A 24,544-nucleotide genomic window follows, 5' to 3' on the forward strand; every position below is an offset into this window, starting at 1 on the left:
TTAGGCTGGGGAGGAGTCAGCAAGGGCAGCCCCCGATCCATGTGAGAATGCCTCCAAGGGTTGCTCATCCATCTCCCTGGTTTCCGTTGAGCACAAAGCTCTTCCTCACCACTCCCCTGTCATGTGGAGCTGCTGGCTTCTGTGTAGTCTGTACAAATGCTTGGCCATAGTTTAGAGAGGACTCCTCAATGGCAGAGTGACCCAACACTCAAGCCGACGATCACCAGACCTTTCTGTTTCAGTTGACCTGTGGATTAGGGGCACCGGGACCTGACACTGCACTGGTTGTGGCTTTGCTGTCTGTGTGAATAATGAACTGTCTTGAATCCTCTTGGCCGCTCTGTCTTCTTGGCAGCCAGGTCTATGGGAGTGAAGCCTGCTGACCTCACAGCCGCCGCCATGCTCCCTTTAGGGATGACTTGGCCACCTGACACAGATAATATCCAAATCATGAAACACCAAACTAATACAATTAAAACCAGAACTTAGCAAGGGAGGTCCACCATTTTTATTTGATATTGCACTGAGGCTTCAAGCAGATGCAAATGGCCAAGAAAATGAAACACATACTTTAAGCATTGGAAAAGATATAACTATTAGTTTTCACAACCCAGATATTGTATTAAAAAATTAGAATTAAAAAGAAAATGTGATAGGATGAGATGATGTCATATAATTATGCAGAAACCAATGCATTATCTCTTTTCAAATGATAAGCATCTAGAAACGGAAAGGGGAAGAATCAGTCTGTCCACAACAGTGACAAAACTGTGAGCTACTTAGGGAGCAATGGAACAGGACCCGGGAACTGTGTGCCCAGCATCTGCCCACTGCTGCTCAGAGCCATTTCCTGTCCTGCCCTGCTCCATACTCCAGGCTCCCCTCCCTTCTGTCTTCCAGTAGATTTGGCCAATGGGCGGTGCTGACCCAAGATTGAAGGGTGGGATGAAAGGACACGTGAGGCCCTTCTCTCCCTCTCTCTGTTCCAGTGGCACCTCCAGCTGCAGCTGGGTCTCCTCAGTGGCTGTGGGCTCCCACCTGAAAGCTCCTTTCTCCATGGTCCCAAATGGGGCTGAGAGTCTCAATATGATTAGAGCATGCTCCACACTGACCCTCCAGGCCCAGCCCTGGGGTAGAAGTGACCTCACCACCATACAAAGTAACCCCTACAACCAGCTCCCTGCATTAAATTCCCTCTGCTTGAAAGATCTAGAGTGATTTCTGGTTTCCAGGTCAGAACCTGACTGATACAATCCCTATGGGATAAAAAAATGATAAAATCTTATTTAAAGACACAAAGCAGACACATTTTTCTGGATAAGAACTTTCAATTTAAAAATGTCAATTCTCTTGAAATTTATCTTTTAGTCAAATGCCATTTCATTAGATTCCCAACAGAGTTTTAGGGGTTTTGATGTGGTCTTGTTGGGTAGAATTATGTAGACATTTTTATGGGAGGATAAATACTCGTGCAAGATGAGACAACCCTGCCACTGTACACACACTGACAACACGCCACGAGTTAGGTCAGAAAACCAGAAAATGACCTCAGGATAAGCAAGAAGATAAGACCAAGCTTCATTTGTTTCAGGGTAAACAGAAGCATCATTTAATTAATGGACTAGCACACCCAGCTGCCATCTAGAAGAAAGTAAAAGTGGATCCACTCCTTCATCTTAATCAAAACTAAATTCTAAGTGGATTAAAGACTTAAATGTAAAAGAAAGTAAAAATAAAATAAAAATGCTGCAAGAAAATCTGGAAGACCATGCCATCTAGGGTAAGGATTCCTCATTAAGCAAGACTGAAAACTCAGAAATTCTTAGAAGAAAGTATAAATATGATGGACTATAAAACAATTTAAAACTCATCTATGAATAGATACCTAAAACCAAATCAACAGACAAAGTATAAGTTTAGAAAAACAAAAAGTGGGCCAGATGCAGTGGCTCACGCCTGGAATCCCAGCAATTTGGGAGGCCAAGGCAGATGGATCACCTGAGGTCAGGAGTTCAAAACCAGCCTGGCCAGCATGGTGAAACCCTGTCTTACTAAAAATACAAAACTAGCTGAGCGTGGTGGCATGTTCCTGTAATCCCAGCTACTTGGGAGGCTGAGGGAGGAGAATCGCTTGAACCCGGGAGGTGGAGGTTGCAGTGAGCTGAGATCAGACCACTGCACTCCAGCCTGGGCAACAAGAGCGAAACTCCATCTCAGAAAAAAAAAGAAAAAAGAAAAACAAAAACAAAAAGTGATTTATGATGAAAACAACAGTGAGAAAGCTGTTATCTGTAAGATATGAAAAGTGCTTACAAATTGATAGGAGAAAAAAATCCAATAGGAAAAGGGTCAAAACAATACACATTCACAAAAGAGTAAATCCAAATGGCTAACATCATATAAGAAATGTTCAAAACTACCAATAATTGGTGACATGCAAGTTAAAGCCACAAGGAGCTGTCACTTAAAACCCACCTGACCAGCAAATTGAAAGGGCAGCAGGACCGATTGCAGGAGAGGATGCGAAGAAGAGAGAGTGTGCATCGCTACTGCTGGGAAGGGGACATTCGGCAGCATTTTTGGAAAGTTATCTAGAAACGTCAGTTCAAAGAAACACCATCCATGCTTTTAAATCTCCAAATGCCAATCTGTAGTATCTGCTTGGGCAGCCACAGCACAGCAGCGCACATGGTGCCCTTCACGGGAGGAAAAGGGGTTCTCACACTCTCGGCGGCTGAAGGTCCGAGGTCAAGGTGGTGGCAGGGCTGCTTTCTCCTGGGCCTCCCTCCTGGGCATGTGATGTGGTCTTTTCCCTGGGTCCTCACATGGTTGTTCGTGTGTGTGTGTGTGTGTGCGCGCACATGTGTCCTAATTTCCTGTTCTTATAAGGAAACTAGTCATTAGGGTCCACCCTAATGAGCTCATTTTAATTTATTACCTCCTTAGAGACCCCATCTCCAAACTCAGGCACATTTTGCTTACCAGAGTTGGGGCTTTACCGTAGGAATCTGGAGGAACCCAGCTCAGCCCCTTCCGGAGTCCTTGCGCTTGTTTCTGTAGAAATGAAGGCACTAGTCTGCCAAGATGTAAGAACAAGGATGTTTCTACCCACAGCGTTGTTTGTAGAATCAGGAAAAATAACCCTAAAACTGAAAACAAGGGGATCCCCAGAGATGCAGTAAGGAAGGTCGGCTCAGCCGCGGAACAGGAGACCATGATGCTAAGGTGGCCGGAGGCGTTTCCCAAAAGGCCCACAGGGGCCATGCCATGATCTTGGGCTTGCAGCCTCCAGAGCTGTGAGGAATAAATGTCCATCACTCATAAACCCCGCGTGTGTGGCACACAGTCACAGCAGCCCCGAGGAACTAAGAGAGGGCTCAAGCTCTGGGCTCTGGAGGCACACACTGTGTGACCTCAGTCAGGTACGTGACCTCTCTGGGCTCTGGAGGCACACGCTGTGTGACCTCAGGCAGGTATGTGACATCTCTGTGCCTGGTTTTCTCAGATGTGAAGTGGTGGTGGGAATCACTACCTAATAGGGTTGTTGTGAAGACGGGTGTGGGAGGCCCGCAGCACCTGCGCAGGGGAAAGGCCGGAAAGGCAGTGCGGGGTCAGTCCAAGCAACAGTCAGGGCTGAGTGGCCACCCCTGGCTGTGGGAACCACAGGGCTGGAACTCTGCCTCTGGTGACCGTGTGACCCTGGGTGGGTCTCCCTGGCCCCGGCTGCAAGAAGGCTGCAGCATGCCCCCCTACCCCGCACCCGGGTTTCCTGGTGAGGGCACAGGAAGGGGCTTCCTGGCCGTGGATGACATCAGAAGGGGCTGTGAGAGCAGCTGGGGCAGGGAGGATGCCAAAAGCAGCCCGACCCCCCATGGGGCCTTCCCCAGGCCTCCCCCACCTGAGGATCGGAGATACGCCCTCTCCACCCAGCTAGCTCCCACCCACCTCTCCCAGGACCTGGGAATAGGAAAGCTGTCAATCCAAACACGCCTGGGCACCCAGGCACAGAACCCGGTCAGTGTCCCTGGGGGCAGCACCAAGGGTGGCTGGGGGCAAGCCGAGGCCCAGCCCTCCTCTCTGGCGTTGGGCATGTCTGGAAGCCGTTTCAGCATTCATCAGCCCGTGGACTTCCCCCTCAGTGGCTTTGCAGGTAACTATCTCTAGGTTGATTTGTGTTCTCTGCCTCTGTGGAGAGCCTGGGGTCTGAGGCGACTCTCAGACTGTCAGGCAAATGATGCTACCGGAGGTGTCAACCCCTCTCCCAGTGATGAGAGTCACACGCCTGGTCAGTGGCCACCCTGGAGTCGGGCCCGGCCCTGCCTTTTCTGCAAAGTGTGGACAAACCTCAGAAAGCCTGGAGAGAGAGGAGCTGCTTCCTGTACTCAGGGACCTGGGGCTCCAGGGAGCCAGGGACAGAGGAGGGGACGAGAGAGGAACTGGTGTTAGTGGATCCAAGAGAGAACAGGGCCCCTGGCTCCATGCCTTCCAGCGAGGTCAAGACGGTCCCCTCACACACAGCTTTTGCCTCCAGAGCCTGGAGTTTGAGCCCTTGCTGTGAGCCCTCTCTTAGCCCCTTATTCAAGTCCACAAAACTCCTAGGAGCTACACGTCAGCAGCAAAAAGACAAACAACCCAACCAGGCACTGGGCATAAGAGTTGCAAAGACACTTCTCTGAAGAAGACCTACAAATGGCCAGCAAGCACATGAAAAGATTCAACACCATTAGTCACTAGAGAACCCACCAAAACCACAGCAACGCCACTTCTCACCCCTCAGGATGGTGAAGAGGAGAAGGGGAAGGAGGAGAAGGAGGGAAGAAAGGAGAGAGGGAGGGAGAGAAGAAAGGAAAGAAGGAAGGAAGAGGGGAAGGAAGGAGGGAGGGAGGGAAAGAGGGAGGGGGAGAAGAAGGGAGAGAGGCTGGGAAGGAAGAGAGGAGGAAGAGAGGGAGAGAGGAGGGAAGGAGGGGTGGAAGGAGGGAGGGAGGAGGGAAAGAAGGAAGGAGGGAGGGAGAGAAGGAAGGAAGCAAGGAAGGAAGGAAGAAGGAGGGAGGGAGGGAAGAAGGAAGGAAGGAGGGCAGAAGGGTGGAAAGGAAGGAAGGAGGGAGGGAGGAAAGAAGGAAGGAGGGAGAGAGGGCAGGAAGGAAGGAGGGCAGGAGGGTTGGAAGGAAAGAGGGCAGGAGGGTGGGAAGGAAGGAGGGAGGGAGGGAAGAAGGGAGGGAGGGCATGAAGGAAGGAAGGAGGGAGGGAAGGAGGGAGGGAGGGCATGAAGGAAGGAAGGAGGAAGGGAGGAGGCAAGGAAGGTAGGAAGAAGGGAAGGAGGGATGGAAGGAGGGATGGAAGGAGGGAAGGAGGGATGGAAAGAGGGAGGGAGGGAAGAGGGAAAGAAGGAAAGAGGGAGGGAAGGAAAGAAGGAAGGAAGGAAAGAAAGAAGGAAGGAGGGAAGGAAGGAAGCAAGCAGGGAGAGAGAGAGGGAGGGATGGAAGGAGGGAAGGAAGGAAGGAAGGAGGGAGGGAGGAAAGGAAGGAAGGAAGGGTCACAGGAGGGACTCCAAGGCCCTGGACTCCCATTAGGGCTGCTGGGCCGGCAGGCTGTGCTGGAAATGCAGGTGACACAAGCATGGGATCCCGGAGGCAGGAGATGGCCACAGCCCCAGCTGCTCTCTGAAAATAGTGAGTGTTGGCGAGGACATGGAGGAACTGGAGCCTCACCTGCTGCTGGTGGGAATATAGAAGGGTGCAGCCACCGGGCGGAACCCGGCAGGAACCTGGGAGGCCCTCAGTGTGATTTGGCAACCAGCAGAGTGAGGCACTGACCACACGCTAACAGGGGCCAAGCACACACGGCGCTGGGTGAAGGCAGCCAGTCACAAATACCACATAGCAAATGGTCCTGAACAAGCAAACAGAACAGGCCCAGAACAGGCAAACCTGTTGAAGACAGAAAGTAGCTTCGTGGTCGCCGGGGGCTGGGGGTGGGGTGGATGGGAAGTGGCCGCTGGATATGGGGGTTTCTTTTGTGGGTGGTGACAAGGTTCTAACATCAGATGATGGTAATGGTTTGATGGTGAAGCTCTGCAGATATACTAAAAACCTTTGAATTCTGCATTGACCAAAAGCCTGGGAGGTATGAAACAGTAGAATCAACATCTTACAGAGGAGGAAACTGAGGCTGAGGCACTTTAAATGAAAGTTTTCTTAACGCTGTGCCCGATGCCTTGAAAAGGCGGCTAAGATTTCTCATGGGAACTGTCTCCTCAACAGGCCTTGGCTGGCCCCTCTGCAGCCCTTCCCCAGGGAACCCTCCCTGCCAGAGCCCGCCCTGACCACCTGCTCACAGCCCACGCCTCACCAGGAGCAGGTCTGGGGACAGTAGTGGGTGGCTGCATATCCAGCTGCCACAGCTCTGACTCCTGCAGCCTTCTCCTGTGAAGGGGAGGGAGGTGGTGCTGCAGGGGAGGGGAGGGGGCTAGGAGATGTCACTGGCAGCAGAAACGGCCGCAGCCCCAGCTGCTCTCTCGGGAGTGCAGAGGGGCTGAGCCCCCACACCAATGGCCCTGCCCTCCTGGCCTAGAGCACAGGGTCTCTCTAGCGTAGGACTGGAGGGACTCCAAGGCCCCGGGCTCCTGTCAGGGGCTCCTGGGTGGCAGATTGTGCTGGAAGATGCAGGTAGGGACAGGCCTGGGGACCCTGGAACAAGGCAGGTCCTGCCTTTCTGCATGAGCCCCAGGACAGCCATGGCCCCTGCCTGTGAACCTCCTGCCTGCTCTTGGTTAAAAAGCCCCATGTCATGGAGGCGGCAGCCTTTTCAGGCATTGGGGTCCCCCCAGACAGAAAGAAACCCCTGAGGCATGGAGCCAGAATCACCCCAGACATTCTCTTTCAGATTTTTTCAACTTTATGTTCACTTACATTTAGGCAAATGGGAAAAGGTTGGAGGTGCCCAGCCTGCCCAGCCTGCCCAGCCTGCATGGTTTTGCGGTGGTCCCACACTGAATCACCTGTCAGAGGGCTGTCCGTGGTCCCTAGGGGCTGGGGTCTTACATCCCCTTGTCAGGACTGCAGGCCTGGCACTGCTGTGTGGCTCAGGGGTGCCGCCGTCCCGCACTGATGAAGGGCTGACCGCGCCTGACGCCATTAATTGAGCTTCCTCCGAGTGGGACGAGCGAGCGATCTCATTTCTAGGATGATCAAATCCTGCCAGGGCTTGAGCAAAGCTACTCAATCATGGGATCGGAAGGAGGGAGCCCCGTGCGGCTGGCACTTCATTCCCATAGACAAGATTGTTCCCGAGAGGCCCCAGGCCCAGCTGTGGAAATAAACGCAGCCACACTCCATTCCCCCGGAGATGACATGGACTCCCCGGATGTCCCGCTGTCCGCCCAGCGCTCAAGTTGATGAGTTTCTCTCCCCCGGCTCACCCCGCGAGCCTCTGCCCTGGGTGCCCCCTGGAGCTGACAGGGCCACAGCCAAGGCACCATCCCTTCATCCTGGCTGGAGTGGAACCTCTTTGCACCCTGGGCAGCACTTCTCAGAGGGCCAGGGACTGCTGCGTGGACTACTGTCCCGCACAGGGCAAAGAGTGCTCCATGTTGGTGATGCTGATGTGGGGGGCGGTAGCCAAGGATCTGCCGGCTTGCCTGCCTTGGGATGTTCTGGGTTCTCAACTAGACACTGCCTGGACTTGTGGAGTGGCCCCAGGCCCCCACCCACACTGCCTGGGCCCTGCCAGCTGGGGCTTCCAGTCTGCCGGTGCGTCCTCCCTGGCCCCTGGAGCTAGGGTCTCGTGGGTCAGCCATGGGAGGCAAGGGGGCTCCGTGAGATGCTACTTCTCACCCCTCAGGATGGCAAAAACTCAGCCCTGAGGGAGGCTATGTCCAGACACCACATTTAGGGCACTGGCGCGTGACAGGTGCGGCAGTGGGTAGAGCCGCCCCTCAGTGGCCTGGACGGAGAGCAGGACCCAGGCCCAGCAGGAATCAGAGAAATGTGAGTGCCAGGCAGGAGGCCCAGGGGCTGGGAGGGGCCAGGGTGCTCCAAACCTCCCATCTACCCATTCCAGGCTTCTAAGATCTGCGGCCAGGCCCAATAACAGGCAGAGAGGAGGCCCCTGTGGGGTCGCTGCACCGGAGGGAGCCGGGTGATCTGCCAGCAGCCAAGGCTCACAGGAGCAGGACCTCCCGGGCAGTGCAGGGGCCACGCAGGGGATCTGCCAGCAGCCGAGGCTCACAGGAGCAGGTGACCCCTCCCTAGTCTGAGTTGTGGCTTCTAGGAGACCAGAAGCTCCTGGGGTCCCCCAGGTGTTAAAGTCCCGGAGGAGAGACTCTGCCTAGCCCCTCACGTGGGACATCCTGAAGTCGAGGCCCAGCCCAGAAGCCTTCCTGAGGGTTTGGAGTCCCTGCTGGAGGACAGTCACCCCTGCAGGGAGCGGTCCAGCGGAGGTGGGGCCTCTCTGGGGCAGTGGCCTGAGAGGCTGGGCCACCCAGGGCCACCACCCAGGAGCCCCAGGACCTTAGGCATGTCCAGCTCATCTTGCAGAAACATCTCTGACTGACACGGTGGGTCTGGCTGCAGAATTCCCATCCGTCTCCACGCTCCTTTGAGAGCGCACAGCAGAACTCCTGCCCCCGCAGCCTCGCGGGTCCCTCCTGACTGTAGACAAGGCGGGCTCCTCCTCCCTGACCACCAGGTGCTCCTGGGACCCGGGTTTAGCACGCTTCTGCATGAGACGTGTTTCATGATCACTCCGTGCCGTAATTAGATATTAAAAATCTCACTGTGCCTTCATAAAATAACATGGAACCAATAATAAAATATCATAGTTAGAAAGTCATCAAAATGTAATAAAATGGTGTTATTACAAAGGCTTAAATTTTAACGATGGTTTTTTAGTATGTCACTTACTGTGTAATTAAAGTTACAAAATAACATCGAGTAATTAAATGGAGACTTGGGGCTTTGCGGGGGGCTGGGGCTGGGGGCCTCCCAACTCTACCCAGAGTGAGCACTGGAGGGGGAGCAGCCAGCCTCCTCGTGGCGGGCCTCAGTTGGGGATGTGGCCAGTAGTGGACTGACCTTCTACTGTCCTGGAGATGAGGGACTTGGGAGGACAAGGGCTTAGGGCTTGTAGGGCCCCCCCCCAGTATCTCAGTACACAGGGCTTACCTCTGACTGCCAGTGCCCACAGCTTTTTGCCAAATGCCCTGGGACCTCCTGCTGTCTCTGCCACAGGACAGAAGTGCCAGGAAGTTAGCCCCCTCGGGAGCTGGCCTGGAATAGGGAGCCCTGGGATGTGCAGCTGGATGTCCCAGCTCCCGAGCTCTCAGGCGGACCCCCTCCCCCAGGGAGCCCTTCGTGGCTGCCCTCCCTCCTTGTCTCACTTCTCTCACGCAAGCCCCTCACCTGACCCATGGTCCCCGGGGACCCAGGGTGCTCAGTGGACACCCAGGGAGTCTGCTGTGTGCCAGCCATGCTGGATGCAGGGCCCACAGGGGACCAGTGTTCAGGCAGACTATGGGCAGGGTGTGCTGAGAGAAGGAGGTGATGACCTATGGGTTGACTCCACCCTGCCCAGGAAGAGTGACCTGGCAGGGGGAACAGTAGCAGAGCTCGGAGTAGCCAGCTCGGGAAGGACGAGTCATTCTAGGAGGGCAGAGGCAGGGGTTCCTGAATTAAATGACAGCCAGGTCACTTCACACTGAGGAAAGCTATCCTGTGCACAGATTGAAACTGAGACCTCCTAATTAACTAAGGGTGGGCCCTGGTCTCAGGCTGAGCCTGAATCCTGATGTCAGACAGAGCCTGAATCCTGTTCCCAGACTGAACACTGGTATCACTCAGACTGAGTCCAAATCCTGATCTCAGACTGAGCCTGAATCCTGATTTCAGACTAAGCCCTAAAAATTCTGCCTCAGATTGAGCTCTGACCCTGGTCTCACACTGAGCCTGAATACTGATCTCAAACTGAGTCTGAATCTTTATCTCAGACTAAGCCTGAATCCTGATTTTAGACTAAGCCTGTATTAGTCCATTTTCATACTGCTATAAAGAACTTCCCTGAGACTGGGTAATTTATAAAGGAAAGAGGTTTAATTGACTCACAGTTCCACATGGCTTGTGGGGAGCACTCAGGAAACTTATGATGATGGAGGAGGGCGAAGGGGAAGCAAGTGCTTTCTTCACAAGGTGGCAGGAGAGAGAAGAGCGAAGGAGGAACTTCCAGACACTTATAAAAGCATCAGATCTCATGAGAACTCACTCACTGTCATAAGAACAGCGTGGGGGAACCGGCCCATGATTCAATCACCTCCCTCCCTCAACACGTGGGGATTACAATTCGAGATGAGATTTGGGTGGGGACACAGAGCAAAACCATATCAAAACCCAAATCCTGATCTCAGAGTGAGCCCAATACTGATTTCAGACTGAGCCCTGAATCCTGATCTCGAACTAAGCCTGAATCTTGATCTCAGGCTGAGCTATAAATCCTTGTCTCAGACTGAACCCTGGCTGTGCTACATTTCCAGACCTTTCTCACCCCCATTTTTGTTGCCACCTGAGGTCCCCTGGGAGCTTCATTCTGGGCTGGCAGATGCCCTGATGTTCTAGAACAGGAGCTCTGGAGTACCTGTTCACTTTCCAGTCCCCTTTTCCCATGTCCCCTCCCAGTTGTCCTCTTGCAGCCTGAAGAAGTCTCATGGTTCTAGACTGCAGACTTCTGCTGGGGCAGTTTGTTTACCTAGCAGAGGTGGCCAGAGCCCAGGTGACCAGGGAAGGAGTTCCCTGCAGTGTAACTCCACCTGGGGACTGATCATTCACCATTGCCTGCCACCTGGGGAGGAAAGGCTCACCTCCACTTCCTTCTCAGACGGCCCCACCCTTGCATCCTCTGGTTGCCATAAAATTCTTTTGCACCGGAGGTTCCTGCTTAGCCCTGTGTCACCTCTGGGACCAGCCTGCAGGCCTGCCCAGTGCTGTGACTCTGCCCAGGACAGCAAGGTGAGTTCAGAAGCAGAGGTTGGGCACTCTCAGGCTCCCGGAGGCCAGGTATAGCAGCCCTGGCTCAGGCAGCTGCTGTGACCGACTGGGATCCCAGGCCGCTTTCCACCTCTTTCCTTCCTGGGAAGCACTGCCAGTCCTTGTCCTTCCAACTGACCAGGACAGGAGGTCAGAGGGGAGGTCATCCCCACAGACAGGGCTCCCAGGACGGCACCTGCAAAGCTGCCCTCTGTGGTCCCGAGAGCCAGTGCCTGGCACGGCCGCCCGCTTCAGACTGTGGCTGTGGGCAAGTGTGTGCTTTCCAGGAAGAAGGGGCCTGTTGCCTCACTGTAGATCAGCCTTACAAAGAAACTAGAGACACCCCGGGTGCCTCTCTGCGGCCCCATAAATCTGGAGAGGAGGGAGCTGCACCGAGCGAGCTTAGGCTTTTGAATTTTAAATGGCCAATTTGGTCAATGAATCAATTTCACTGGGCTGAGGCGGCGTGGAGATGAAAGCGGTTTTAAGACCTATTGAAGGCGGTGAGAGCCTCTTTGTCCACGCTTTTCTCAGGCTGCCGCCCTCTAATATTTCATCTATATTCATTTTTATGGCTTTCCAAATTATAGATGTCAGCTAAAAAACTGAAAAAAAGAGAGGGTGAAGAAAGGAGGGGGAAATTCACTGCTGTTGAATAGAAAGGCGAAGTTATCCCTCCCAAAGCCAGCCAGTGTGCTGGGACGTGACCCAGAACTCACAGCCGGTCCTTCCATATCTGGGCCTCATTCCTGTATCTGGTCTGTGACCCAAGGCTGGGCCTTTGCTGCCCATGGGGCAAAGGATGAGGCAGACAGTTGTCCCTCCAGTGGGGAGCTAGTGGGAGAAGGAGAGAGACCTCCTAAGTGAGCAGAACAGAGACCCTGGTACTCAGGGCAACACAGAGTGGGCGAGGCAGGGCCGTGGAGGAGGGAGTTGAGAGCAGGGTAGGAATGACCTGCCCTTGTGCAAGCATTTTCTTTCCAATTTCCACCATGCTCAAACCGTAACCTGAGGTTATGATGCCCATTCCTGGGAATTCATGTTCTACTGATGTGGAATAATTCTGACCTAACTGGCTAAAAATTAATGTGTACATTATCTTTGATAAAGGGCTCGCTCTGCAATTTGTAGTATAAAGGGATCACAAGGTAAATACTTTAAACCAGGGCTCAGCAAACTTTTTCTGCAATAGGCGGGCTAGTAAATATTTCAGCCTTGGTGCACCATGCAATCTGTTGCAACTACTAAACTCTGATGTTGTTACATGAAAGCCGTCATAGACAGCAATACGGTTTGGCTGTGTCCCCACCCACATCTCAAATGTTAGCTCCCATAATTCTCACATGTTGTGGAAGGGACCTGGTGGGAGGCCATTGAACCATGAGGGCAGGTCTATCCAGCGCTGGTCTCATGATAGTGAGTAAGTCTCACAAGATCTGATGGTTTTACAAATGGGAGCTCCCCCGCACATGCTTTCTCTCTTGTCTTCTGCCATGTAAGACAGAACTTTGCTTCTCCTTCACCTTCCACCATTATTGTGAGGCCTCCCCAGCCATGTGGAACTGTGAGTCCATGAAACCTCTTTTTCTTCATAAATTACCCAGTCTCAGGTATGTCTTCGTTAGTAGCATGAAAATGGACTAATACAGACAGTACATAAACAAGTGAGTGTGGCTGCATTCCAGTAAAACTTTATTTATAAAAATGGGCAACAAGCTGGATTTGGCCCACAGGCCACAGTTTACCAACCCCTGCTTTTAAATACTAAAGTGAATTCACTGGTTTTTCTGCAGTGTACTGTCCCATCCAGTGAACTTTTCACTTCAGAGATTGGCACAATTTGCCACTTCTAGAAATTCCACTTGGAATTTCTGTGTCCCCTATTTCTCTCCTCACTCTGTTCATGTTTTCCTTTAAGTCCTTGAGTATATGGAACATATTTATAACAAGTGTTTTAACATCCTGGTTTGCCTTTTCCATCACCTCTGTCAGTTCTGGGCCTATCTCTATTATTAATAACTAATTTTTTCCTGTCAATAGGCCCTACTTTCCTACTTGTTTGTCTAGTGATTTTTGATTGGATACTGGACATTGTGTTGAATACTGTATATTGTTGAGTTCTGAATTCACTTACGTGCCTTTAAAGAGTGTTGGGCTCCATTCTGGCAGGCAGTTAAGTCACCTGGAGAGAAGTTTGATGCTTTTGAGGGTGAGTCTAGAGTCACCTTTCCTCTTGGGTGAGTTAAGCCCCACTACTAAGGCAAAACTCTTCTGAGTCTCTAGTGAATGCCCATGTCTTCAATAACTTCTCTCCATTCTGGCTGGTGGACACTTAGATGGTTCTAAGCCATTCACCTTGCAGCTCTCTGATAATTGTTATTTCTTCAGCATTGCCCTTGAAGTTTCATGCCTTGAGTGGGACAATTGACATTCAGGCACAGACCTATGGGAACCCCTATGCAGAATTCTGGCACTCTTTTTCTGCCTATTTCCCTCTTCTCTGGTATTCTGCCAGCAAATTCTAGCCATCTCAGCCTCCCAAAATTCTGATCTCTATCTCCTCAATCCAGTGAGACCACCAGGCTCCGTGTGGATCCCTCCTCTCATAAGAAGACAAAGAGCTGTCAGCCTTAAGGAAGCACGGAGAACTGAAAAAATGTCCAGCCATCCTAAAGGAATCTCCAAATCAGTACCAAGGAAGCAGGTCCACCACGACTTGACTAAGGCCTTCCTTCCCCATCACAGCCCATTACTCCACAATCCAGTCCTCAGCATAGCAGCCCTCCTGGACATTGTCTCCACACAGAAAGTCCAGGCCTCAGAGGGCTCACTTTATTTGTTTCCCTCTGAATGGGTGTCTCAGTTCTGCACTTGCTGTGGTTTGAATGTTTTCCCCCAACCTCATGTTGAAATTTGATTCCCAGTTTTGGAGGTGGGGCCTAATGGAAGGTGGCTGGGTGGTGGAGGTGGACCCCTCATGCATAGATCATGCCCTCCCTCAGGGAGGAGCGAGCTCTTGCTGTTAGTTCTCATGAGAGGGGCTTGTTGAAAAGGGCCTGGCACCTCCCCCATCTGGCTTCTTCTCTTGCCATGTGGTCTCTGCACACACCAGCTTCCCTTCACCTTCCCCTGTGAGTGGGGAAGGTGGCGCAGCCTGAAGTCCTCACCAGAAGTTGAGCAGATGCTTGCACCATGCTTCTGTCCAGCCTGCAGAACCATGAGGCAATAAAGCTCTTTTTCTTATAAATTATCGAGCAGTAGGTATTCCTTTATAGCAACAAAAATGGACTAAGACAGCGCTTACTCTCCAATGTCTGAGAACAGTCATTTCATACTTTTTTGCCCAGTTTTCTAGTTGCTTAACTCAGAAGAGTGAGTCTGGAAGCTGTAGTAGGCGACTCTGCCCATGGATCTTAAATAATATAAAAGTACTCATTTCTATCTAACCCGTCTTTACCACTTTAATATAACTGTGGTGAGTTGGCAGCATCACAGACTTTAGGTTGGACGGAGCTTAGAAACCACGTGGTGCTAGCCTTTCACACTGCAGACAGAGAAAGGGAAGCCCAGGGAGTGGTGGGGCATGGCCGTTTAGCAGCTGGTGGCAAGCAGGCTGATACAAGACTTGTCTATCCCTGCACCACCCTCAGCTACTGCCCACCCATGTCCTCCTGCAGCCTGGGCACCCAGGTAACAGCTCTGAACTCCGTGTTTCCAACCCCCATGCCAACACACATGCACACTGCTGCATAAGCATCAATTTCCTACCAAGTTGGTCCATGGGCCAGCGGGCTGCACCTAGAGGAGATCTGTCCACACCAGCCCGCCTGAAAACAACCAAGCCACAGTGCTGGGCCCAGAACCCAGTGCAGCCCCCTTTCCTCTCAGGCCATCCCAGCCTACCAGACGAGTGTAGTAATGCCAGCCCTCCAAAGCAAGGTTCCTCAGGAAACCACACCCCGCCCACACCACAGAGCCCTCAGGCCACAGCATAACACACATAACACAGCTTCTCATTCATTTAGGGGCTGAATGTCAGCAACTGCAGGCACAGGTCTCTGCTGGGGCCAAGGTATTAGACCTGCTGGGGAGAGGGAGGAGCAGTTATCAGCCTGCCCTGAGCTGGAGGTGGGTGTGCCTCAGACCTCGTGCCAGCCTGGGTCCTGCCGCCCTCTAGGTGTCACCGGCCCCCTGGGCCCCCACACACAGAGTGAGGCTCGTTCAGCAGGAAGGGCTGAGAAAGCGGGGAGGGGCGGCCGGCAGCTGGCACAGCACTGGCCCCTCCACGCATGCACTACCTCCCAGGGTTGCCTGACTGACTGTTGAGAGTCAGGCTTCATCCTGGTGCTGCAGGTGCCCTGGAGACATGAGCTGCTAAGGTGAGGCTGCCACAGAGGAGGGCGGCTCCCCATCCCTTTGCCTGGGACTGAGGGGTTTCCCAGGGCGTGGGACTTTGAACGCCAATGCCGGGAAGGCCCCAGGCAGACTGGATGAGTTGGTCACGCCACCCTAGTGTAATAGCTGATAGGCTGACATCTCAAAGATTCACATCCTGGTGTCTGGGGCCTGTGAATGTGTGACTTCACATGGCCCCTGCCGGTGTGATTAAGTCAAGGACTGGAGCTAGGGAGTGGCTCTTGGATGGGGTGGACCCTGCATGCAATCACGGGAATCCTTTTAAGAGGAAGCAGGGGCAGATTTGGCAACGCAGAGGAGGAGACCGCGCAGACAGAGGCAGAGATAGAGGGGTGCAGCCACTCCAGGGCCACCCGGGGTCCCCGAAGCCTAGAGAGACAGGGACGAGATTCTCCCTTTGAGCCTCCAGAGGAAACCAGCCTTGCTGACATCTAGATTTTAAAGCCATGAGACTTGTTCTGAATTCCTGGCCTCTGGAAATGTGGGATAATAAAGTAACGTTTTCTAATAAGGCCAGACCTCCAAAGCAAGGCTCCTCAGCAAACCACACGCCACCCACACCACACAGCCCCTCAGTCTGCGGATTCACAACACAACCCAGGAGATAGGACCCGGGAGACGCCGGCCCCCGCCTGCAGCCAGGCTGAGCTTGACGGCCACAATAGGGGCAGCCATAGCAGAGGGCTGCCTCAAAAGTTCTGCTTCACCACAGGGGAAGTGCCAGGAGGCCTGGCACGTCCCGGGATAGTGAAGACGGGTAGCCACTGGGCCACCTGGAAGGTGACCGCGGCACCTGCAACCCCCGCATGGTTGCCCCCCACCCCCAGAGCTGCTGCAGGCACACCTGGCGCCTGCCCCAGCCAGCCTTGGCATCTTCCTCTCTGCTCCTCCCTCCGGGCAGGGCAATTGGGCAGGCTGGACACCCAGCTGGGGAGCTGGCCACATCAAGAGCTCCCCTTCTACTACCATTTCTGGGCCACGTCCTCCGCCCTCAAAACAGCAAACCCGTCTCCAGTGCCAGACTCGGGGCTGCACATGACCAGGGCAGGAGTAACTGAACTCGCAGAGGACAGAAAGAAGAAAGAGGAAGGGAACCCCTTCAGCGCCACAGCTGAGCTGTGTTTGCTGTAGTTTCTCCAATTTCTTTGTGAAAATGTAATCGCGGTCCCGGAGCACGTGGGACCCTCTGCACACTGACAGTGGGAGGGAGACTCACTGCAGGGGCTGCCGAGAGCCCCCGCCCGGGGTCCTTGCCCTGCTGGGCTGGGGGGCTGGGGAGAGTCTGTGGGTGCAGAGAGCTGAGTCTCTGGGGCTGGGGCCCCTCCTCCTCCATGTCTTTCAGACAAGGTGTCAGGCCCCCACCTGGGACCACATTGACCTGTCATAGCCAAGGTGACCTTGGCTGGCTGGCCCCTGAGTGAGGCTGGGGAAGGAGGCAGGAAGCAACGGGCCTGGATTTGGGATGACTGCCCCGCTGGGAGCTCCTGGAAGGTGCCACCCTGAGGGGCCAAGAGGGAGGTGAGCCTCAGAGCTGAGGTCCACCTGCAGCCTTTGCCTGACCTTTGGTTCTGGGGGCAGCTTGGGGACCCCCACCTGCCACTGTCAGCCTTTCCACCTGCAGGATCAGGCAACTTAAAACCTGAGGACATCACAAAGCAGGAAATGAGTTCCTAATTAGAAACCCCCTGGGGTCTCCCACCTACTACCACCCCTCCTCCTCTCCAGCCTCCCTGCTCCTCCTGGCATGCTGGCTCCCCCAGCAACACCGCCCTCCTCTCAGACACACTCCCTACCTGCCTGCACCCTTACCCCACCCAGCCTCCTCTGGCCTCCCTGGCCCCCAGGTTCAGCCTCCTCGTTCCCTGTCCCTGCTCTGTCCCACCCAAGGAGCAGTGTGCAGCCCCTCCCCTGCACCCCTCCCTGGCGACCTCACCCCACATCTTGGCGCCAGGCACCTCCAGACACTCTCCCCACTTGTCTGCCATTAAGGAGACCTCTTGTCCTACAAGCTTCCAGCAAGGCAACCACCACATTGCAGACCCCCTTCCTCCTGCCCCCTGCCCCAGGCCCAGGTTTGGAGCAGCTGCCCACTGCAGGGCAGCCACCGTGGGGTGTCAGCTGGCCGGGGTCACCTTCTCAGTGTTTGGCCATTTCCTCACTGGCAGGACCCTGAAGCTTCATCCAAAGCAAGAGGAGAAGACAGGTAAGGACTGCAAGCCACACTGGGCGCTTGGATCTGGAAGAGAAGGGCAGAGACTTGGCTGGCTGAGGGTGAACCGCTCCTCCAGCGTGGGCAGCCCAGGCCCTGCCTGGAGAACAAGCAGAGGGCGAGATTCTCCCTCAGGAGAGAGCGGAGGGGGAGATTGCCCCCAGGTTGCCATGGGGCTGGGATAGAAGATTCTGTGACCAGGAAATGGCCCAGCCCGCTGCTCTACCTGGCTGCAGCCACCCCTTGCTCCAAGACCAGCCTTATGGGTCTGTCTCCCTGCTGCCTCCCTCTGCCGTTCTGCAGCTCTGGGGAGCTCTGTAACTGGGGGGCCCAATTCTGCCATTCTGCAGCTCTGCAACTGGGGGGTCTGGGTCGGTGGGGAGGTGGAAGTTGCCCCTGCAGAGAGTGTGTTCTCTTTTCGGGGAGACCTGGGCCTCCTGCTGCTGGAGGGGCTCCCAGCTGTGAGTGGGCAGGCCCCGTGTAGCAAGGAGACAGCCCGCCATGTGGACCCACTTGGGTTTGGTGATTGGTCACTGCCCACTGGCGTGCACTCAGTGCGTTGCTGGGCCCACCCAGGCTTCTTGATCTCTTGTGATGTTTGTAATCTGGCATTTGGGAGAGAGTGAGGTAAAGGCAATTTTGCAACTGCAATAAAACCAGCAAAGTGATCCTCTGATGGTTCTTAATGAGATCCGTCTATCTCCCCTGACTGAGCCGGCAGACTGCAACCCCATGTGTGAGGTCAAAATGAATGTCACATGGTCCCCCACAGAACCAGAGAAGCCATCACCATGGCGCCTGGCCTAATCTGCTCCAGCATCCGACAGGAGTGATCAGAAGATACTCACAGGAAATTGTTTTTCCTGCCTCGTAACCATAACAACAGATGAGAGCTGGTCTTGCTCAACTTTCCGAGTGAGCATCTTTGTCAACATGTAGCCAAACCCAGGACACAAAAGCAGAGACCAGGGCTGGCAAAAGGGCACTTCGGAGATATCAGGGTTTGGGGCTCCTGTGAGGTCTGGATTCTCCCCTCTCCTGCCCCACCCGACAGGGATGGCTTAGAACGTTCCTGAGTGTGGACTAGAAGGTGGGTGGAAGAACAATGGGCCCCCTGGAAGTGTGCATACCTGGCATCACAGTGAGCTGTGGCTGCTTCCTGGGCAGAAGCTGAGAGGCTGCCTTGCTGCCCAGAGTCCCCACAGGCCTGCAGGTGGGCACCAGTCCTTGCTTCCCAGATTACAGTCAAATGCTCTGCCCATATCATTCCCTAACTCTGACAGCACCAGGTCCAGATCTATCCCCTAAACTGCAACAGTATTGCTGAGAGAAATTAAAGAAGAGCTGAATGAATGGAGAAGTATACCAAGTTCATGGATGGGCAGACTCTCTGTGGCTAGGATGTTCAGCCACCCCAAAATGATCAGTAGACCGAATGTGATCTTCATAATAATTCCAATGAGCTTTTTAACAGAAATTGACAGATTGATTCTAAAATGCATTTGCAAGTGCAAAGACCTGGAAAAGAAACGTGATCCCGGACAAAGAGCACCGTTGGACTCATACGATCTGATTTCAGGATGCTGCAAAGCCCAGAAATCAGGGCAGTGAGATACTGGCAAAGAAATAGACACTTAGATAATGGAAGAAAATGTAGAGACAAGAACTAGACCCATAAATACATTTCCCATTGATTTTTAGCAAAGGCTGCAAGGAAATTCAATAAAGAAAGAAAGTCTCTTTGACAAATGATGTTGGAGCAACTGGATACATTTATGGGGGAAATAAACCCCAACCCCTTCCTCACAGCATACATGAAAATTAATTTAAGGTAAACCACAGATCTAAATCTAAAATATGGACCAGGAAATACCTAGAACACACAGGAGAAAATCTGCAACATTGAGGTAAACAAAGACTCTTTAGAGAGGACACAAAAGGCTCTGGCCAATAAAGAAAAAACAACAAGCAGAAATTCATCAACATTTAAAATTTCAGGTCATCAAGACATTGTCAAAAAACAAAAAGGTATTTCATAAAATTAGGGAAAAAATATATACACATATATATACACACACATATATTTTCTCTAACTCTATTAATATATATGTATATATATGCACACACATATACACATACATATACACACTCACACACACATACATCTTATATCCAGAATATATTAAGAGTTCTTACAAATCAACAATAAAAAGACAATCCACTTCTCCAAAATATATAAAGAGTTCTTACAAATCAATAATAAAAAATCCAATTAAAAGATGCTTCATAAAAGAAGACACATAAATGCTGGATAAGCACATGAAAAGATGTGTAACATTATTAATCATCAGGAAATAGATATGAAAATCTCCAGGAAGTAGTTTTTTGCCCATCGGGTTGACAATACTAAATGTCAGTATGGATATGCAGAAGCCGGAACTCGCCTATACTGCAGGTGAGGGTATAAAACGGTGCTGCCACTTAGAAAACTGCTTGGCAATCTCTTACATAGTTAAACCTCCACCTGTCCTATGGCCCTCCTAGCTATTTATCCAAAGGAAATAGAAACATTTGTACCCCAAAAATACTTGCACAAGAATGTTTATAGCAACTGTATTTATAATAGTCAAAAACTGGAAACTACCCAAAGGTACACTGGCAGGAAAAAGCATAAATAGATTCTATATTTATAAAATGGAATACCCTTCAAAGATAAAACGGATAAACTACACAGATAAAGCTCAAAACCACTTGGTTGGGTGTTGGTTATGTGTGCGTATCTGTCAAAACTCATCAGGTTGTACCCTTAAGATTTGCACATTTCACTTTATGTAAAATTTATTTCATAAAAAGCAATTTCCCCAAAACAATATGATAATAGCACAAAAGGGCTGCCCTCTCCCCTCAGCCACGGCCAAGTGTGATGCTGCACTCAGACCCCACCCGAGCGTCCTGGCTTTGAGTCTCCTTCAGGATGCCCAGGTGTACACTTTGCTCGGAGCTCCGGAGCAGCAGACAGGGTCGCAGGGGTGGGGGGCTGCTGCCCTCCAGTGGTGCATGGCCCTAGCAGGTCCCCCCTCACCACACTATAAGCTCCCCACTGGAACCCTGGAGCCCGCATGCCTCCCAGAGGGCTCGTGCAGGGACCCCCAGGCAGCAGATACGGGCACCCCACGAGTGTGGCCACAGGAGGCCCCGTGAAGGGCAGCAGCCTGCAGCCATCACTCTGCCAGTCTCCCCGAGACACCCCAGTGTGCCCCGCAGTAGAGCTGGCTGGCCAGGCTGGGATCCGCAGACAGGTGGCAGCTCCACCTGGAAGGATAGAAAATGCAGTTGGGATTGCCACTTCTAGGTCTTGCCTGACTTCTGCCCTTTCCCAAACACAGGGCCTTGTGGTGCCTTCAGCTGGTCCCTCCTGCTGGAGTCCCCTCCCACCCATCCCAGCATCACCTGCAGCACTGTCCCGCCAAGGTCAGGCTCAGGCAGGGCCTCCCACCCCCATCCAGGAGGCTTGGCCAGGCCCATCCTCTAGGGAGCTGGGGACCTGGTCTTCCAAGAGCCACCAAGACATGTCTAAGAGGTAGATGGGGGCTGGGCCGTGAGCCGGAGCCTGCCCCCTCCCCTCCTGCCCCAGGGCCAGGGGCAGCAGCATGCAGCCTCCTGGTCTCCCATCCATTCCCTGGCCAGGATGGAGACACCCTCAGGGCTGGTGCAGGCCTCCAGCCCCCATGCCTCGTGGCCTGGGAGACAGCCAGCCCCACCAGATGAGGATGTGAGCCACACAGGCAATTTTCTCTAGAAATAAATGGAGAGAAATTGCTCTAACAGGCAAACGGCCTCTGTTTCAAAGCTAATTTCCACATAATAGAACCAAACTACTTCCCTTTCCTCTCCACTGTCTCTTCTGCATAATTTGACAAATTGCAAAGCTATTTGATTCGGGGGCTCAAACACAAGCACTGACTCCAATAGTCAGGGACAGATGGGGAGAGGCGAGAAGGCAAAGCTCCCCAGAAAGCGCCCGCTGACTCCAGGGCTCTGAGAGGACATTTCCGGGACTGGCAGCTCAGAGTGCAGGGGTGGGGCAGTGTCCAGGGCTGGGCACCTCCGCATTCCGCCACCATCTCCCCAGGCGAGCAGAGGCCCGTCTGGGAAGGGCTGCCGTGGTAGCTGACGCACAATATGTCCCGCGGGGCTTGCCAGCGCGCTCCTGGCTCTGATCTGGTGCCTGGCAGGGCCAGCCCTGCTCCCAGCCAAGACCAAGGACTGTGCTTGTGCTGCCGGCTTGGCCACGTGCTGAGACCGAGCCAGACCCAGCCAGGAGAAGCAGCTGGTACCTGAGCGCCCCAGCCAGGCCACGGCGCCCGTCACCAGCGCCGCACAGCCCGCCCCATCTTCAGCTCCAGCCGCCGAGCTTGACTGCTCTGACCCTGGAATCCCCACAGGCGCTGTGTGTCTCTCCTGCATCTCCTTCCCTGTCCATGTCCTCCTGGGAACTCAGAACTCCCCCTCGCCACCCGGGGACCTGTACCTCCCTACCACACACGCAGCCCACAGCCGGGCACGTGGTACGGTGCATCCTGTGTGCAGGGGACGCATGAAGAAATGCACGCAGCTGGGGCTGAGGACACGGAGGCCTCCAGGCAGGGGTCCGGGCCAGCCTCCCGCCCACACCCCACGCAGGTGGGCAAGTCACGGAGCACAGGAGACAGAGAGCAGTGGCATTTCCTAAAAGGACTTTCTATTATTTAACCTATTAAAAGATGTCTTTAGGCTGGGCATGGTGGTTCACTCCTGTAATCCCAGCACTTTGGGAGGCTGAGACAGGTGGATCACCTGAGGTCAGGAGTTCGAGACAAGCCTAGCCAACATGGCGAAACAGTGTCTCTACTAAAAATACAAAAATTAGCTGGGCATGGTGACGTGCGCCTGTAATCCCAGGCACTCAGGAGGCTGAGGCAGGAGAATCATTTGAACCTGGGAGGCAGAGGTTGCAGTAAGCTGAGATCATGCCACTGCACTCTAGCCTGGGCGACAGAGCAAGACTCCATCTCAAAAAAAAAAAGAAAGAGAGAAAGAAAGAAAGAAAGAAAGAAAGAAAGAAAGAAAGAAAGAAAGAAAGAAAGAAAGAAAGAAAGAAAGAATTTAAATGAGGATGTTATTTTTAACAATATTATTTTACAGCTATACAAATACTACACGAAAGCAGGCTTGATATTAAAAAGTGAGAGCCTCCTTCACCTGCACCCCAGCCCCCCATACTGTTCCTTCCCTGAGATCCTCCCCGCAATGCACCTGTGAGCACCTTCCAGAGCTGTCCAGGTACCTGTAGGCAGGTCTGAGTATGCAGACATGTGGCTCGGGGCAGTCCCAGGAGGAATCCCACTCGCCTGTGATCCCCTGCCCTGCGTTTGTGCTTCTCATGTACTTCCACGTAGAGAAACAAGGGTCACACACGGACCCTCGGCAAGACCATGGACAACAAGTGCAAGACCCAGGACAACCCAGCCCAGCAGATCCTGCCCACCCACCAACTGCCATGCAGTGCGCAGAGGCTGGAAGTTGAGGGTCACTCGTGCACCACCCTTACCTGCAAAGAGCACCCATCCAGGGGCACAGGGCACAGGAAGCTCCGGCCGAGAGGTGTGCAGATGGGAGATGCCCTGGGGAGTGGCGGGGAAACTCCTGCCACAGGGGGCCTTCAGGGGCCCTCGGAACCACAGAATCCTTTTGGAAGCCAAGGACATCAAGAGAGAAGGATCAAAAGAAACTGAAGCACAGGCTCGCGATGAGCCTGGGTGACATGGCGAGACCCTGTCTCTACCAAAAACACAAACATTAGTTGGACATGGTGGCACACGCCTGTAGTTCCAGCCACTTGGGTAGCTGAAGCTGGAGGATCACCTGAGTGCAGGAGGTCAAGGCTGCAGTGAGCTGTGATGGCACCACTGCACTCCAGCCTGGGCGACAGAGCAGGACCCTGTCTCAAAAAAGAAAAAGCACAGAAGCTGCAACAAGCCAGGCATATCAGGTGTCCCCCAAGAATACCCCGCCAAGGGAATGGTGAGGTGAGGGAGGCAGCCACAGGCTGCTGAGGCTGAGCCTGACAGTGGGGCCTTAGATGAGAGGCTGGGGTGGTCAGGGCTCCCCCGTGGTCAGCGCAGAGCCAGGCAGCGACGGGGAAGGAGAGCCGGGACGGGGAGCCTGGTAAGGTGGCTTCGGCATCGCCAGCCCCGCGACGACAGGGAGCCATGGGAGGGGACAATGCAGAGCCGTCCTGTGGGGGACGCAGACGTTGTGGAGGCTGGCACATGCTCGGAGCACACGCTGGTTGAAATAGCAGCCGAGAGACATAATTAAGAAGGTGAATCTGCTGCCAGAACATGCACCGTGCTTCAAAGCCAACAACGTGTGGCTTGGGGGACAGCCTGTTTCTGGGATAAGTTGGCCCCTGCAGGGCAGCTCACAGGGAGTGAGCATGGCGGGGACGCCTTCAGTCACTCTCTGGCATGGGCACCCCACACCCCGCCAGGCCAGGGAGGGAGGGGCAGCCGAGGGAAGCATGCGCCCAGTGCCACATCCTCCAAACCCTGGCTGCAGACACACGGGACAGGCTGAGCAGGAGCTGTCGGGCTGGGCTACACCATGCACACCCAAGCACAAGCACTCCTCGGGCTCAAGAAAGGAGTGGAGGGTTAGAACATTCTAGAAGGCCTCCCAAGGGAGAGGGGCTTGTGCAGATGGGGCACTCCAGGCCAGGAGCCCAGCCTATACAAAGGTGCGGAGGTGTCCTGTGCTGGGGAGAGGGACCAGGCCAGGCCAGGTGGCTGGGCCCGGGGGTACAGAAGATCTGGGTCAGTCGGGGACCAAGGGGGCCAATGTTCAGGAGAAGGCGTCGATGGTGCAG

General features: G+C 53.6%; 1 long non-coding RNA gene across 1 annotated transcript in view; it reads right to left on the reverse strand.

Moving 5' to 3' along the window:
- LOC129393887 (uncharacterized) overlaps positions 1 to 24,153 on the reverse strand; it is a 38,231-nt gene extending 14,078 nt beyond the window's left edge. The window contains exon 1 of the long non-coding RNA XR_008620996.2: positions 23,228 to 24,153. This is a non-coding gene — a long non-coding RNA (uncharacterized LOC129393887). The remainder of the gene's footprint in view (positions 1 to 23,227) is intronic.
- Positions 24,154 to 24,544: the final 391 nt, after the last annotated feature.

The sequence above is a fragment of the Pan paniscus genome, chromosome 15, assembly GCF_029289425.2.
Source record: "Pan paniscus chromosome 15, NHGRI_mPanPan1-v2.0_pri, whole genome shotgun sequence".
Lineage (NCBI taxonomy): Eukaryota > Metazoa > Chordata > Mammalia > Primates > Hominidae > Pan > Pan paniscus.